This window comes from Pseudophryne corroboree, chromosome 11, assembly GCF_028390025.1.
Source record: "Pseudophryne corroboree isolate aPseCor3 chromosome 11, aPseCor3.hap2, whole genome shotgun sequence".
NCBI classification, from domain to species: Eukaryota; Metazoa; Chordata; class Amphibia; order Anura; family Myobatrachidae; genus Pseudophryne; species Pseudophryne corroboree.
Window position 1 is genome coordinate 207,233,504 of NC_086454.1, and position 12,378 is coordinate 207,245,881.

At 35.9% G+C, this 12,378-nt stretch overlaps 4 non-coding genes across 4 annotated transcripts; all 4 read left to right on the forward strand.

Annotated features, from left to right (window-relative positions):
* Positions 1-706: 706 nt before the first annotated feature.
* TRNAI-UAU (transfer RNA isoleucine (anticodon UAU)) lies at positions 707-799 on the forward strand. The gene is given in 2 exon segments: positions 707-744; positions 764-799. It is a non-coding gene; the product is annotated as a tRNA-Ile (tRNA).
* A 3,511-nt stretch (positions 800-4,310) lies between these two features.
* On the forward strand, positions 4,311-4,403 carry TRNAI-UAU (transfer RNA isoleucine (anticodon UAU)). The gene is given in 2 exon segments: positions 4,311-4,348; positions 4,368-4,403. It is a non-coding gene; the product is annotated as a tRNA-Ile (tRNA).
* A 4,416-nt stretch (positions 4,404-8,819) lies between these two features.
* Positions 8,820-8,912, forward strand: TRNAI-UAU (transfer RNA isoleucine (anticodon UAU)). Its single transcript is given in 2 exon segments — positions 8,820-8,857; positions 8,877-8,912. It is a non-coding gene; the product is annotated as a tRNA-Ile (tRNA).
* Positions 8,913-9,721: 809 nt separating this feature from the next.
* Positions 9,722-9,814, forward strand: TRNAI-UAU (transfer RNA isoleucine (anticodon UAU)). Its single transcript is given in 2 exon segments — positions 9,722-9,759; positions 9,779-9,814. It is a non-coding gene; the product is annotated as a tRNA-Ile (tRNA).
* The last annotated feature ends 2,564 nt before the right edge of the window (positions 9,815-12,378 follow it).

Here is a 12,378-nt window from a genome sequence, read left to right on the forward strand (position 1 = left end):
GAAAAAACACAAACATGAGTTTGTATTTCAGTTGTCAGTACACACCTGCTTTGGTTCAAATGCACTGCATATCTTCCTTCAGTCAGCCAACAAAACATCAATGGAAAACATTAACATACTGTTGGTAAAGCAGTTGCATCAAATTGATTTTCTGCAATATAGCATTATAATCCATACTGACAGCTCTGGATAGTACCAGCACATTTCTTGCTGGACTTGGTAATGCAAAGAACATAGTAAACAGCTTCACTTTTTCTCAAAAATAAATAATTGACTATTAAAAACCTAACAGTCTTAAATAAGTACATCAGTAAGCACCACTGGCATAATGGATAAGTCACTGTACTCCTAAGCCAGTGGTTGTGGGTCCAAGTCTCATCTGGGGTGGAAGTAATTACAGCAAGTGTCTCATCACTAGAGTTGATATTTTATCCTTGCTTCAACTGTAAAATAGTCTTGCAGTGTCTAGCTTGTAAAAAATGACCACAGAAGCTAAAATATGACATTTATTATGATATCATTGTTGTTGTTTTTTTGAAACCTTTTCTATCACCATGGACAGCTTATTCAAGTGCCATCTGGCATGCACGTTCGTTTGTTGCTCATCATTCATCACCAAAAATGATTTTCTTTTTCAATTCTTATGACTGTACTGATTGTATTGAATAAAGTCCACATCTAGCATAACCAACGGATGCTGCTAAGTGCTCCAGTGGCGCAATTGGTCAGCGCGCGGTACTTATAAGACAGTATCTGTTGAGCAATGCCGAGGTTGTGAGTTCAAGCCTCACCTGGAGCAACTTTGCTTACTGTTTTTTTTCTTTTTCTTATGTCAATAGTCATTGATTATAATCTGCTACCTTAATATTTAATTAAGAAAGAAGAATGAAAGAAAGAAAGAAAAAACACAAACATAAGTTTGTATTTAAGTTGTCAGCACACATCTGCTTTGGTTCAAATGCACTGCATATATTCCTTAAGTCAGCCAACAAAACAGCAATGGAAAAGATTAAAATACTGTTGGTAAAGCAGTTGCATCAAATTGATTTTCTGCAATATAGCATGATAATCCATACTGACAGCTCTGGATAGCACCAGCACATTTCTTGCTGGACTTGGTAATGCAAAGAACACAGTAAACAGCTTCACTTTTTCATCTAAAATAAATAATTGACTATTAAAAACCTATCAGTCTTAAAAAAGAACATCAGTAAGCACCACTGGCATAATGGATAAGTCACTTTTCTCCTAAGCCAGTGGTTGTGGGATTTAAGTCCCGTCTGAGTTGGAAGTCATTACAGCAAGTGTCTCATCACTAGAGTTGATATTTTATCCTTGTTTCAACTGTACAACAGTCTTGCAGTGTCTAGCTTGTAAAAAATGACCACAGAAGCTAAAATATTACATTTATTATGATAACACTGTTGTTGTTTTTTTAAAACCTTTTCTATCACCGTGGACAGCTTATTCAAGTGCCATCTGGCATGCACGTTCGTTTGTTGCTCATCATTCATCACCAAAAATGGTTTTCGTTTTCAATTCTTATGACTGTACTGATTGTATTGAATAAAATCCACATCTAGCATAACCAACTAATGCTGCTAAGTGTTCCAGCGGCGCAATCGGTCAGCGCGCGGTACTTGTAAAACAGTATCTGTTGAGCAATACCGAGGTTGTGAGTTTAAGCCTCACCTGGATCAGCTTTGTATACTGTTTTTTTTCCTTTTCTTATGTCATTAGTCATTGATTATAAACTGCTACCTTAATATTTAATATGATATTACAAAGGATGGAAGAAAGAAAGAAAAAACACAAACATGATTCTGCATTTAAGTTGTCAGCACACATCTGCTTTGGTTCAAATGCACTGCATATCTTCCTTCAGTCAGCCAACAAAACAGCAATGGAAAAGAATAACATACTGTTGGTAAAGCAGTTGCATCAAATTGATTTTCTGCAGTATAGCATGATAATCCATACTGACAGCTCTGTATAGTACCAGCACATTTCTTGCTGGACTTGGTAATGCAAAGAACACAGTAAACAGCTTCACATTTTCTCAAAAATAAATAATTGACTATTAAAAACCTATCAGTCTTAAATAAGGAGATCAGTAAGCACCACTGGCATAATGGATAAGGCACTGTTCTCCTAAGCCAGTGGTTGTGGGATTTAAGTCCCGTCTGAGTTGGAAGTCATTACAGCAAGTGTCTCATCACTAGAGTTGATATTTTATCCTTGCTTCATCTGTACAACAGTCTTGCAGTGTTTAGCTTGCAAAAAATTACCACAGAAGCTAAATATGACATTTATTATAACACTGTTGTTGTTTTTTTAAAACCTTTTCTATCACCGTGGACAGCTTATTCAAGTGCCATCTGGCATGCACGTTCGTTTGTTGCTCATCATTCATCACCAAAAATGATTTTCCTTTTCAATTCTTATGACTGTACTGATTGTATTGAATAAAATCCACATCTAGCATAACCAACTAATGCTGCTAAGTGTTCCAGCGGCGCAATCGGTCAGCGCGCGGTACTTGTAAAACAGTATCTGTTGAGCAATACCGAGGTTGTGAGTTTAAGCCTCACCTGGATCAGCTTTGTATACTGTTTTTTTTCCTTTTCTTATGTCATTTGTCATTGATTATAAACTGCTACCTTAATATTTAATATGATATTACAAAGGATGGAAAAAAGAAAGAAAAAACACAAACATGATTGTGCATTTAAGTTGTCAGCACACATCTGCTTTGGTTCAAATGCACTGCATATCTTCCTTCAGTCAGCCAACAAAACAGCAATGGAAAAGATTAACATACTGTTGGTAAAGCAGTTGCATCAAATTGATTTTCTGCAATATAGCATGATAATCCATACTGACAGCTCTGGATAGTACCAGCACATTTCTTGCTGGACTTGGTAATGCAAAGAACACATTAAACAGCTTCACTTTTTTTCAAAAATAAATAATTGACTATTAAAAACCTATCAGTCTTAAATAAGGACATCAGTAAGCACCACTGGCATAATGGATAAGGCACTGTTCTCCTAAGCCAGTGGTTGTGGGTTTAAGTCCCGTCTGAGTTGGAAGTCATTACAGCAAGTGTCTCATCAGTAGAGTTGATATTTTATCCTTGCTTGAACTGTACAACAATCTTGCAGTGTTTAGCTTGCAAAAAATGACCACAGAAGCAAAAAAATGACATTTATTATGATAACACTGTTGTTGTTTTTTTTTAAACCTTTTCTATCAATGTGGACAGCTTATTCAAGTGCCATCTGGCATGCACATTCATTTGTTTATCATCATTCATCACCAAAAATGATTTTCTTTTTCAATTCTTATGACTGTACTGATTGTATTGAATAAAATCCACATCTAGCATAACCAACTGATGCTGCTAAGTGCTCCAGTGGCGCAATTGGTCAGTGCGCAGTACTAATAAGACAGTATCTGTTGAGCAATACCGAGGTTGTGAGTTCAAGCCTCACCTTAAGTAGCTTTGTTTACTATTTTTTTCTTTTTCTTATGTCAATAGTCATTGATTATAAACTGCTACCTTAATATTTAATATGATATTACAAAGGATGGAAGAAAGAAAGAAAAAACACAAACATGAGTTTGTATTTCAGTTGTCAGTACACACCTGCTTTGGTTCAAATGCACTGCATATCTTCCTTCAGTCAGCCAACAAAACATCAATGGAAAACATTAACATACTGTTGGTAAAGCAGTTGCATCAAATTGATTTTCTGCAATATAGCATTATAATCCATACTGACAGCTCTGGATAGTACCAGCACATTTCTTGCTGGACTTGGTAATGCAAAGAACATAGTAAACAGCTTCACTTTTTCTCAAAAATAAATAATTGACTATTAAAAACCTAACAGTCTTAAATAAGTACATCAGTAAGCACCACTGGCATAATGGATAAGTCACTGTACTCCTAAGCCAGTGGTTGTGGGTCCAAGTCTCATCTGGGGTGGAAGTAATTACAGCAAGTGTCTCATCACTAGAGTTGATATTTTATCCTTGCTTCAACTGTAAAATAGTCTTGCAGTGTCTAGCTTGTAAAAAATGACCACAGAAGCTAAAATATGACATTTATTATGATATCATTGTTGTTGTTTTTTTGAAACCTTTTCTATCACCATGGACAGCTTATTCAAGTGCCATCTGGCATGCACGTTCGTTTGTTGCTCATCATTCATCACCAAAAATGATTTTCTTTTTCAATTCTTATGACTGTACTGATTGTATTGAATAAAGTCCACATCTAGCATAACCAACGGATGCTGCTAAGTGCTCCAGTGGCGCAATTGGTCAGCGCGCGGTACTTATAAGACAGTATCTGTTGAGCAATGCCGAGGTTGTGAGTTCAAGCCTCACCTGGAGCAACTTTGCTTACTGTTTTTTTTCTTTTTCTTATGTCAATAGTCATTGATTATAATCTGCTACCTTAATATTTAATTAAGAAAGAAGAATGAAAGAAAGAAAGAAAAAACACAAACATAAGTTTGTATTTAAGTTGTCAGCACACATCTGCTTTGGTTCAAATGCACTGCATATATTCCTTAAGTCAGCCAACAAAACAGCAATGGAAAAGATTAAAATACTGTTGGTAAAGCAGTTGCATCAAATTGATTTTCTGCAATATAGCATGATAATCCATACTGACAGCTCTGGATAGCACCAGCACATTTCTTGCTGGACTTGGTAATGCAAAGAACACAGTAAACAGCTTCACTTTTTCATCTAAAATAAATAATTGACTATTAAAAACCTATCAGTCTTAAAAAAGAACATCAGTAAGCACCACTGGCATAATGGATAAGTCACTTTTCTCCTAAGCCAGTGGTTGTGGGATTTAAGTCCCGTCTGAGTTGGAAGTCATTACAGCAAGTGTCTCATCACTAGAGTTGATATTTTATCCTTGTTTCAACTGTACAACAGTCTTGCAGTGTCTAGCTTGTAAAAAATGACCACAGAAGCTAAAATATTACATTTATTATGATAACACTGTTGTTGTTTTTTTAAAACCTTTTCTATCACCGTGGACAGCTTATTCAAGTGCCATCTGGCATGCACGTTCGTTTGTTGCTCATCATTCATCACCAAAAATGGTTTTCGTTTTCAATTCTTATGACTGTACTGATTGTATTGAATAAAATCCACATCTAGCATAACCAACTAATGCTGCTAAGTGTTCCAGCGGCGCAATCGGTCAGCGCGCGGTACTTGTAAAACAGTATCTGTTGAGCAATACCGAGGTTGTGAGTTTAAGCCTCACCTGGATCAGCTTTGTATACTGTTTTTTTTCCTTTTCTTATGTCATTAGTCATTGATTATAAACTGCTACCTTAATATTTAATATGATATTACAAAGGATGGAAGAAAGAAAGAAAAAACACAAACATGATTCTGCATTTAAGTTGTCAGCACACATCTGCTTTGGTTCAAATGCACTGCATATCTTCCTTCAGTCAGCCAACAAAACAGCAATGGAAAAGAATAACATACTGTTGGTAAAGCAGTTGCATCAAATTGATTTTCTGCAGTATAGCATGATAATCCATACTGACAGCTCTGTATAGTACCAGCACATTTCTTGCTGGACTTGGTAATGCAAAGAACACAGTAAACAGCTTCACATTTTCTCAAAAATAAATAATTGACTATTAAAAACCTATCAGTCTTAAATAAGGAGATCAGTAAGCACCACTGGCATAATGGATAAGGCACTGTTCTCCTAAGCCAGTGGTTGTGGGATTTAAGTCCCGTCTGAGTTGGAAGTCATTACAGCAAGTGTCTCATCACTAGAGTTGATATTTTATCCTTGCTTCAACTGTACAACAGTCTTGCAGTGTTTAGCTTGCAAAAAATGACCACAGAAGCTAAAATATGACATTTATTTTGATAACATTGTTGTTGTTTTTTTTTAAACCTTTTCTATCACCGTGGACAGCTTATTCAAGTGCCATCTGGCATGCACGTTCATTTGTTGCTCATCATTCATCACCAAAAATTATTTTCTTTTTCAATTCTTATGACTGTACTGATTGTATTGAATAAAATCCACATCTAGCATAACAAACTGATGCTGCTAAGTGCTCCAGTGGCGCAATCGGTTAGTGCACGGTACTTATAAGACTATCTGTTGAGCAATGCCAAGGTTGTGAGTTCAAGCCTCACCTGGAGCAGCTTTGTTTACTGTTTTTTTCTTTTTCTTATGTCAATAGTCATTGATTATAAACTGCTACCTTAATATTTAATATGATATTACAAAGGATGGAAGAAAGAAAGAAAAAACACAAACATGATTCTGCATTTAAGTTGTCAGCACACATCTGCTTTGGTTCAAATGCACTGCATATCTTCCTTCAGTCAGCCAACAAAACAGCAATGGAAAAGAATAACATACTGTTGGTAAAGCAGTTGCATCAAATTGATTTTCTGCAGTATAGCATGATAATCCATACTGACAGCTCTGTATAGTACCAGCACATTTCTTGCTGGACTTGGTAATGCAAAGAACACAGTAAACAGCTTCACTTTTTCTCAAAAATAAATAATTGACTATTAAAAACCTATCAGTCTTAAATAAGGAGATCAGTAAGCACCACTGGCATAATGGATAAGGCACTGTTCTCCTAAGCCAGTGGTTGTGGGATTTAAGTCCCGTCTGAGTTGGAAGTCATTACAGCAAGTGTCTCATCACTAGAGTTGATATTTTATCCTTGCTTCATCTGTACAACAGTCTTGCAGTGTTTAGCTTGCAAAAAATGACCACAGAAGCTAAAATATGGCATTTATTATGATAACACTGTTGTTGTTTTTTTAAAACCTTTTCTATCACCGTGGACAGCTTATTCAAGTGCCATCTGGCATGCACGTTCGTTTGTTGCTCATCATTCATCACCAAAAATGATTTTCCTTTTCAATTCTTATGACTGTACTGATTGTATTGAATAAAATCCACATCTAGCATAACCAACTAATGCTGCTAAGTGTTCCGGCGGCGCAATCGGTCAGCGCGCGGTACTTGTAAAACAGTATCTGTTGAGCAATACCGAGGTTGTGAGTTTAAGCCTCACCTGGATCAGCTTTGCATACTGTTTTTTTTCCTTTTCTTATGTCATTAGTCATTGATTATAAACTGCTACCTTAATATTTAATATGATATTACAAAGGATGGAAAAAAGAAAGAAAAAACACAAACATGATTGTGCATTTAAGTTTTCAGCACACATCTGCTTTGGTTCAAATGCACTGCATATCTTCCTTCAGTCAGCCAACAAAACAGCAATGGAAAAGATTAACATACTGTTGGTAAAGCAGTTGCATCAAATTGATTTTCTGCAATATAGCATGATAATCCATACTGACAGCTCTGGATAGTACCAGCACATTTCTTGCTGGACTTGGTAATGCAAAGAACACATTAAACAGCTTCACTTTTTTTCAAAAATAAATATTTGACTATTAAAAACCTATCAGTCTTAAATAAGGAGATCAGTAAGCACCACTGGCATAATGGATAAGGCACTGTTCTCCTAAGCCAGTGGTTGTGGGTTTAAGTCCCGTCTGAGTTGGAAGTCATTACAGCAAGTGTCTCATCAGTAGAGTTGATATTTTATCCTTGCTTGAACTGTACAACAATCTTGCAGTGTTTAGCTTGCAAAAAATGACCACAGAAGCAAAAAATGACATTTATTATGATAACACTGTTGTTGTTTTTTTTAAACCTTTTCTATCAACGTGGACAGCTTATTCAAGTGCCATCTGGCATGCACATTCATTTTTTATCATCATTCATCACCAAAAATGATTTTCTTTTTCAATTCTTATGACTGTACTGATTGTATTGAATAAAATCCACATCTAGCATAACCAACTGATGCTGCTAAGTGCTCCAGTGGTGCAATTGGTCAGTGCGCAGTACTAATAAGACAGTATCTGTTGAGCAATACCAAGGTTGTGAGTTCAAGCCTCACCTTGAGAAGCTTTGTTTACTATTTTTTTCTTTTTCTTATGTCAATAGTCATTGATTATAAACTGCTACCTTAATATTTAATATGATATTACAAAGGATGGAAGAAAGAAAGAAAAAACACAAACATGAGTTTGTATTTCAGTTGTCAGTACACACCTGCTTTGGTTCAAATGCACTGCATATCTTCCTTCAGTCAGCCAACAAAACATCAATGGAAAACATTAACATACTGTTGGTAAAGCAGTTGCATCAAATTGATTTTCTGCAATATAGCATTATAATCCATACTGACAGCTCTGGATAGTACCAGCACATTTCTTGCTGGACTTGGTAATGCAAAGAACACAGTAAACAGCTTCACTTTTTCTCAAAAATAAATAATTGACTATTAAAAACCTAACAGTCTTAAATAAGTACATCAGTAAGCACCACTGGCATAATGGATAAGTCACTGTACTCCTAAGCCAGTGGTTGTGGGTCCAAGTCTCATCTGGGGTAGAAGTAATTACAGCAAGTGTCTCATCACTAGAGTTGATATTTTATCCTTGCTTCAACTGTAAAATAGTCTTGCAGTGTTTAGCTTGTAAAAAATGACCACAGAAGCTAAAATATGACATTTATTATGATATCATTGTTGTTGTTGTTTTTTTGAAACCTTTTCTATCACCATGGACAGCTTATTCAAGTGCCATCTGGCATGCACGTTCGTTTGTTGCTCATCATTCATCACCAAAAATGATTTTCTTTTTCAATTCTTATGACTGTACTGATTGTATTGAATAAAGTCCACATCTAGCATAACCAACTGATGCTGCTAAGTGCTCCAGTGGTGCAATTGGTCAGCGCGCGGTACTTATAAGACAGTATCTGTTGAGCAATGCCGAGGTTGTGAGTTCAAGCCTCACCTGGAGCAACTTTGCTTACTGTTTTTTTTCTTTTTCTTATGTCAATAGTCATTGATTATAATCTGCTACCTTAATATTTAATTAAGAAAGAAGAATGAAAGAAAGAAAGAAAAAACACAAACATGAGTTTGTATTTAAGTTGTCAGCACACATCTGCTTTGGTTCAAATGCACTGCATATATTCCTTAAGTCAGCCAACAAAACAGCAATGGAAAAGATTAAAATACTGTTGGTAAAGCAGTTGCATCAAATTGATTTTCTGCAATATAGCATGATAATCCATACTGACAGCTCTGGATAGCACCAGCACATTTCTTGCTGGACTTGGTAATGCAAAGAACACAGTAAACAGCTTCACTTTTTCATCTAAAATAAATAATTGACTATTAAAAACCTATCAGTCTTAAAAAGGAACATCAGTAAGCACCGCTGGCATAATGGATAAGTCACTGTTCTCCTAAGCCAGTGGTTGTGGGATTTAAGTCCCGTCTGAGTTGGAAGTCATTACAGCAAGTGTCTCATCACTAGAGTTGATATTTTATCCTTGTTTCAACTGTAAAACAGTCTTGCAGTGTCTAGCTTGTAAAAAATGACAACAGAAGCTAAAATATAACATTTATTATGATATCATTGTTGTTGTTTTTTTTAAAACCTTTTCTATCACCGTGGACAGCTTATTCAAGTGCCATCTGGCATGCACGTTCGTTTGTTGCTCATCATTCATCACCAAAAATGATTTTCTTTTTCAATTCTTATGACTGTACTGATTGTATTGAATAAAATCCACATCTAGCATAACCAACTAATGCTGCTAAGTGCTCCAGTGGCGCAATTGGTCAGCGCGCGGTACTTATAAGACAGTATCTGTTGAGCAATGCTGAGGTTGTGAGTTCAAGCCTCACCTGGAGCAGCTTTGTTTACTGTTTTTTTTTCTTTTTTTATGTCAATAGTCATTGATTATAATCTGCTACCTTAATATTTAATATGATATTACAAAGGATGGAAGAAAGAAAGAAAAAACAAACACGAACATGAGTTTGTATTTAAGTTGTCAGCACACATCTGCTTTGGTTCAAATGCACTGCATATCTTCCTTAAGTCAGCCAACAAAACATCAATGGAAAAGATTAACATACTGTTGGTAAAGCAGTTGCATCAAATTGATTTTCTGCAATATAGCATGATAATCCATACTGACAGCTCTGTATAGTACCAGCACATTTCTTGCTGGACTTGGTAATGCAAAGAACACAGTAAACAGCTTCACTTTTTCTCAAAAATAAATAATTGACTATTAAAAACCTATCAGTCTTAAATAAGGAGATCAGTAAGCACCAGTGGCATAATGGATAAGGCACTGTTCTCCTAAGCCATTGGTTGTGGGATTTAAGTCCCATCTGAGTTGGAAGTCATTACAGCAAGTGTCTCATCACTAGAGTTGATATTTTATCCTTGCTTCAACTGTACAACAGTCTTGCAGTGTTTAGCTTGCAAAAAATGACCACAGAAGCTAAAATATGACATTTATTATGATAACATTGTTGTTGTTTTTTTTAAACCTTTTCTATCACCGTGGACAGCTTATTCAAGTGCCATCTGGCATGCACGTTCGTTTGTTGCTCATCATTCATCACCAAAAATGATTTTCTTTTTCAATTCTTATGACTGTACTGATTGTATTGAATAAAATCCACATCTAGCATAACCAACTGATGCTGCTAAGTGCTCCAGTGGCGCAATTGGTCAGCGCCCAGTATTTATAAGACAGTATCTGTTGAGCAATACCGAGGTTGTGAGTTCAAGCCTCACCTGGAGCAGCTTTGTTTACTGTTTTTTCTTTTTCTTATGTCAATAGTCATTGATTATAAACTGCTACCTTAATATTTAATATGATATTACAAAGGATGGAAGAAAGAAAGAAAAAACACAAACATGAGTTTGTATTTAAGTTGTCAGCACACACCTGCTTTGGTTCAAATGCACTGCATATCTTCCTTCAGTCAGCCAACAAAACAGCAATGGAAAAGAATAACATACTGTTGGTAAAGCAGTTGCATCAAATTGATTTTCTGCAGTATAGCATGATAATCCATACTGACAGCTCTGTATAGTACCAGCACATTTTTTGCTGGACTTGGTAATGCAAAGAACACAGTAAACAGCTTCACTTTTTCTCAAAAATAAATAATTGACTATTAAAAACCTATCAGTCTTAAATAAGGAGATCAGTAAGCACCACTGGCATAATGGATAAGGCACTGTTCTCCTAAGCCAGTGGTTGTGGGATTTAAGTCCCGTCTGAGTTGGAAGTCATTACAGCAAGTGTCTCATCACTAGAGTTGATATTTTATCCTTGCTTCAACTGTACAACAGTCTTGCAGTGTTTAGCTTGCAAAAAATGACCACAGAAGCTAAAATATGACATTTATTTTGATAACATTGTTGTTGTTTTTTTTTAAACCTTTTCTATCACCGTGGACAGCTTATTCAAGTGCCATCTGGCATGCACGTTCATTTGTTGCTCATCATTCATCACCAAAAATTATTTTCTTTTTCAATTCTTATGACTGTACTGATTGTATTGAATAAAATCCACATCTAGCATAACCAACTGATGCTGCTAAGTGCTCCAGCGGCGCAATCGGTCAGTGCGCGGTACTTATAAGACTATCTGTTGAGCAATGCCAAGGTTGTGAGTTCAAGCATCACCTGGAGCAGCTTTGTTTACTGTTTTTTTCTTTTTCTTATGTCAATAGTCATTGATTATAAACTGCTACCTTAATATTTAATATGATATTACAAAGGATGGAAGAAAGAAAGAAAAAACACAAACATGATTCTGCATTTAAGTTGTCAGCACACATCTGCTTTGGTTCAAATGCACTGCATATCTTCCTTCAGTCAGCCAACAAAACAGCAATGGAAAAGAATAACATACTGTTGGTAAAGCAGTTGCATCAAATTGATTTTCTGCAGTATAGCATGATAATCCATACTGACAGCTCTGTATAGTACCAGCACATTTCTTGCTGGACTTGGTAATGCAAAGAACACAGTAAACAGCTTCACTTTTTCTCAAAAATAAATAATTGACTATTAAAAACCTATCAGTCTTAAATAAGGAGATCAGTAAGCACCACTGGCATAATGGATAAGGCACTGTTCTCCTAAGCCAGTGGTTGTGGGATTTAAGTCCCGTCTGAGTTGGAAGTCATTACAGCAAGTGTCTCATCACTAGAGTTGATATTTTATCCTTGCTTCATCTGTACAACAGTCTTGCAGTGTTTAGCTTGCAAAAAATGACCACAGAAGCTAAATATGACATTTATTATGATAACACTGTTGTTGTTTTTTTAAAACCTTTTCTATCACCGTGGACAGCTTATTCAAGTGCCATCTGGCATGCACGTTCGTTTGTTGCTCATCATCCATCACCAAAAATGATTTTCCTTTTCAATTCTTATGACTGTACTG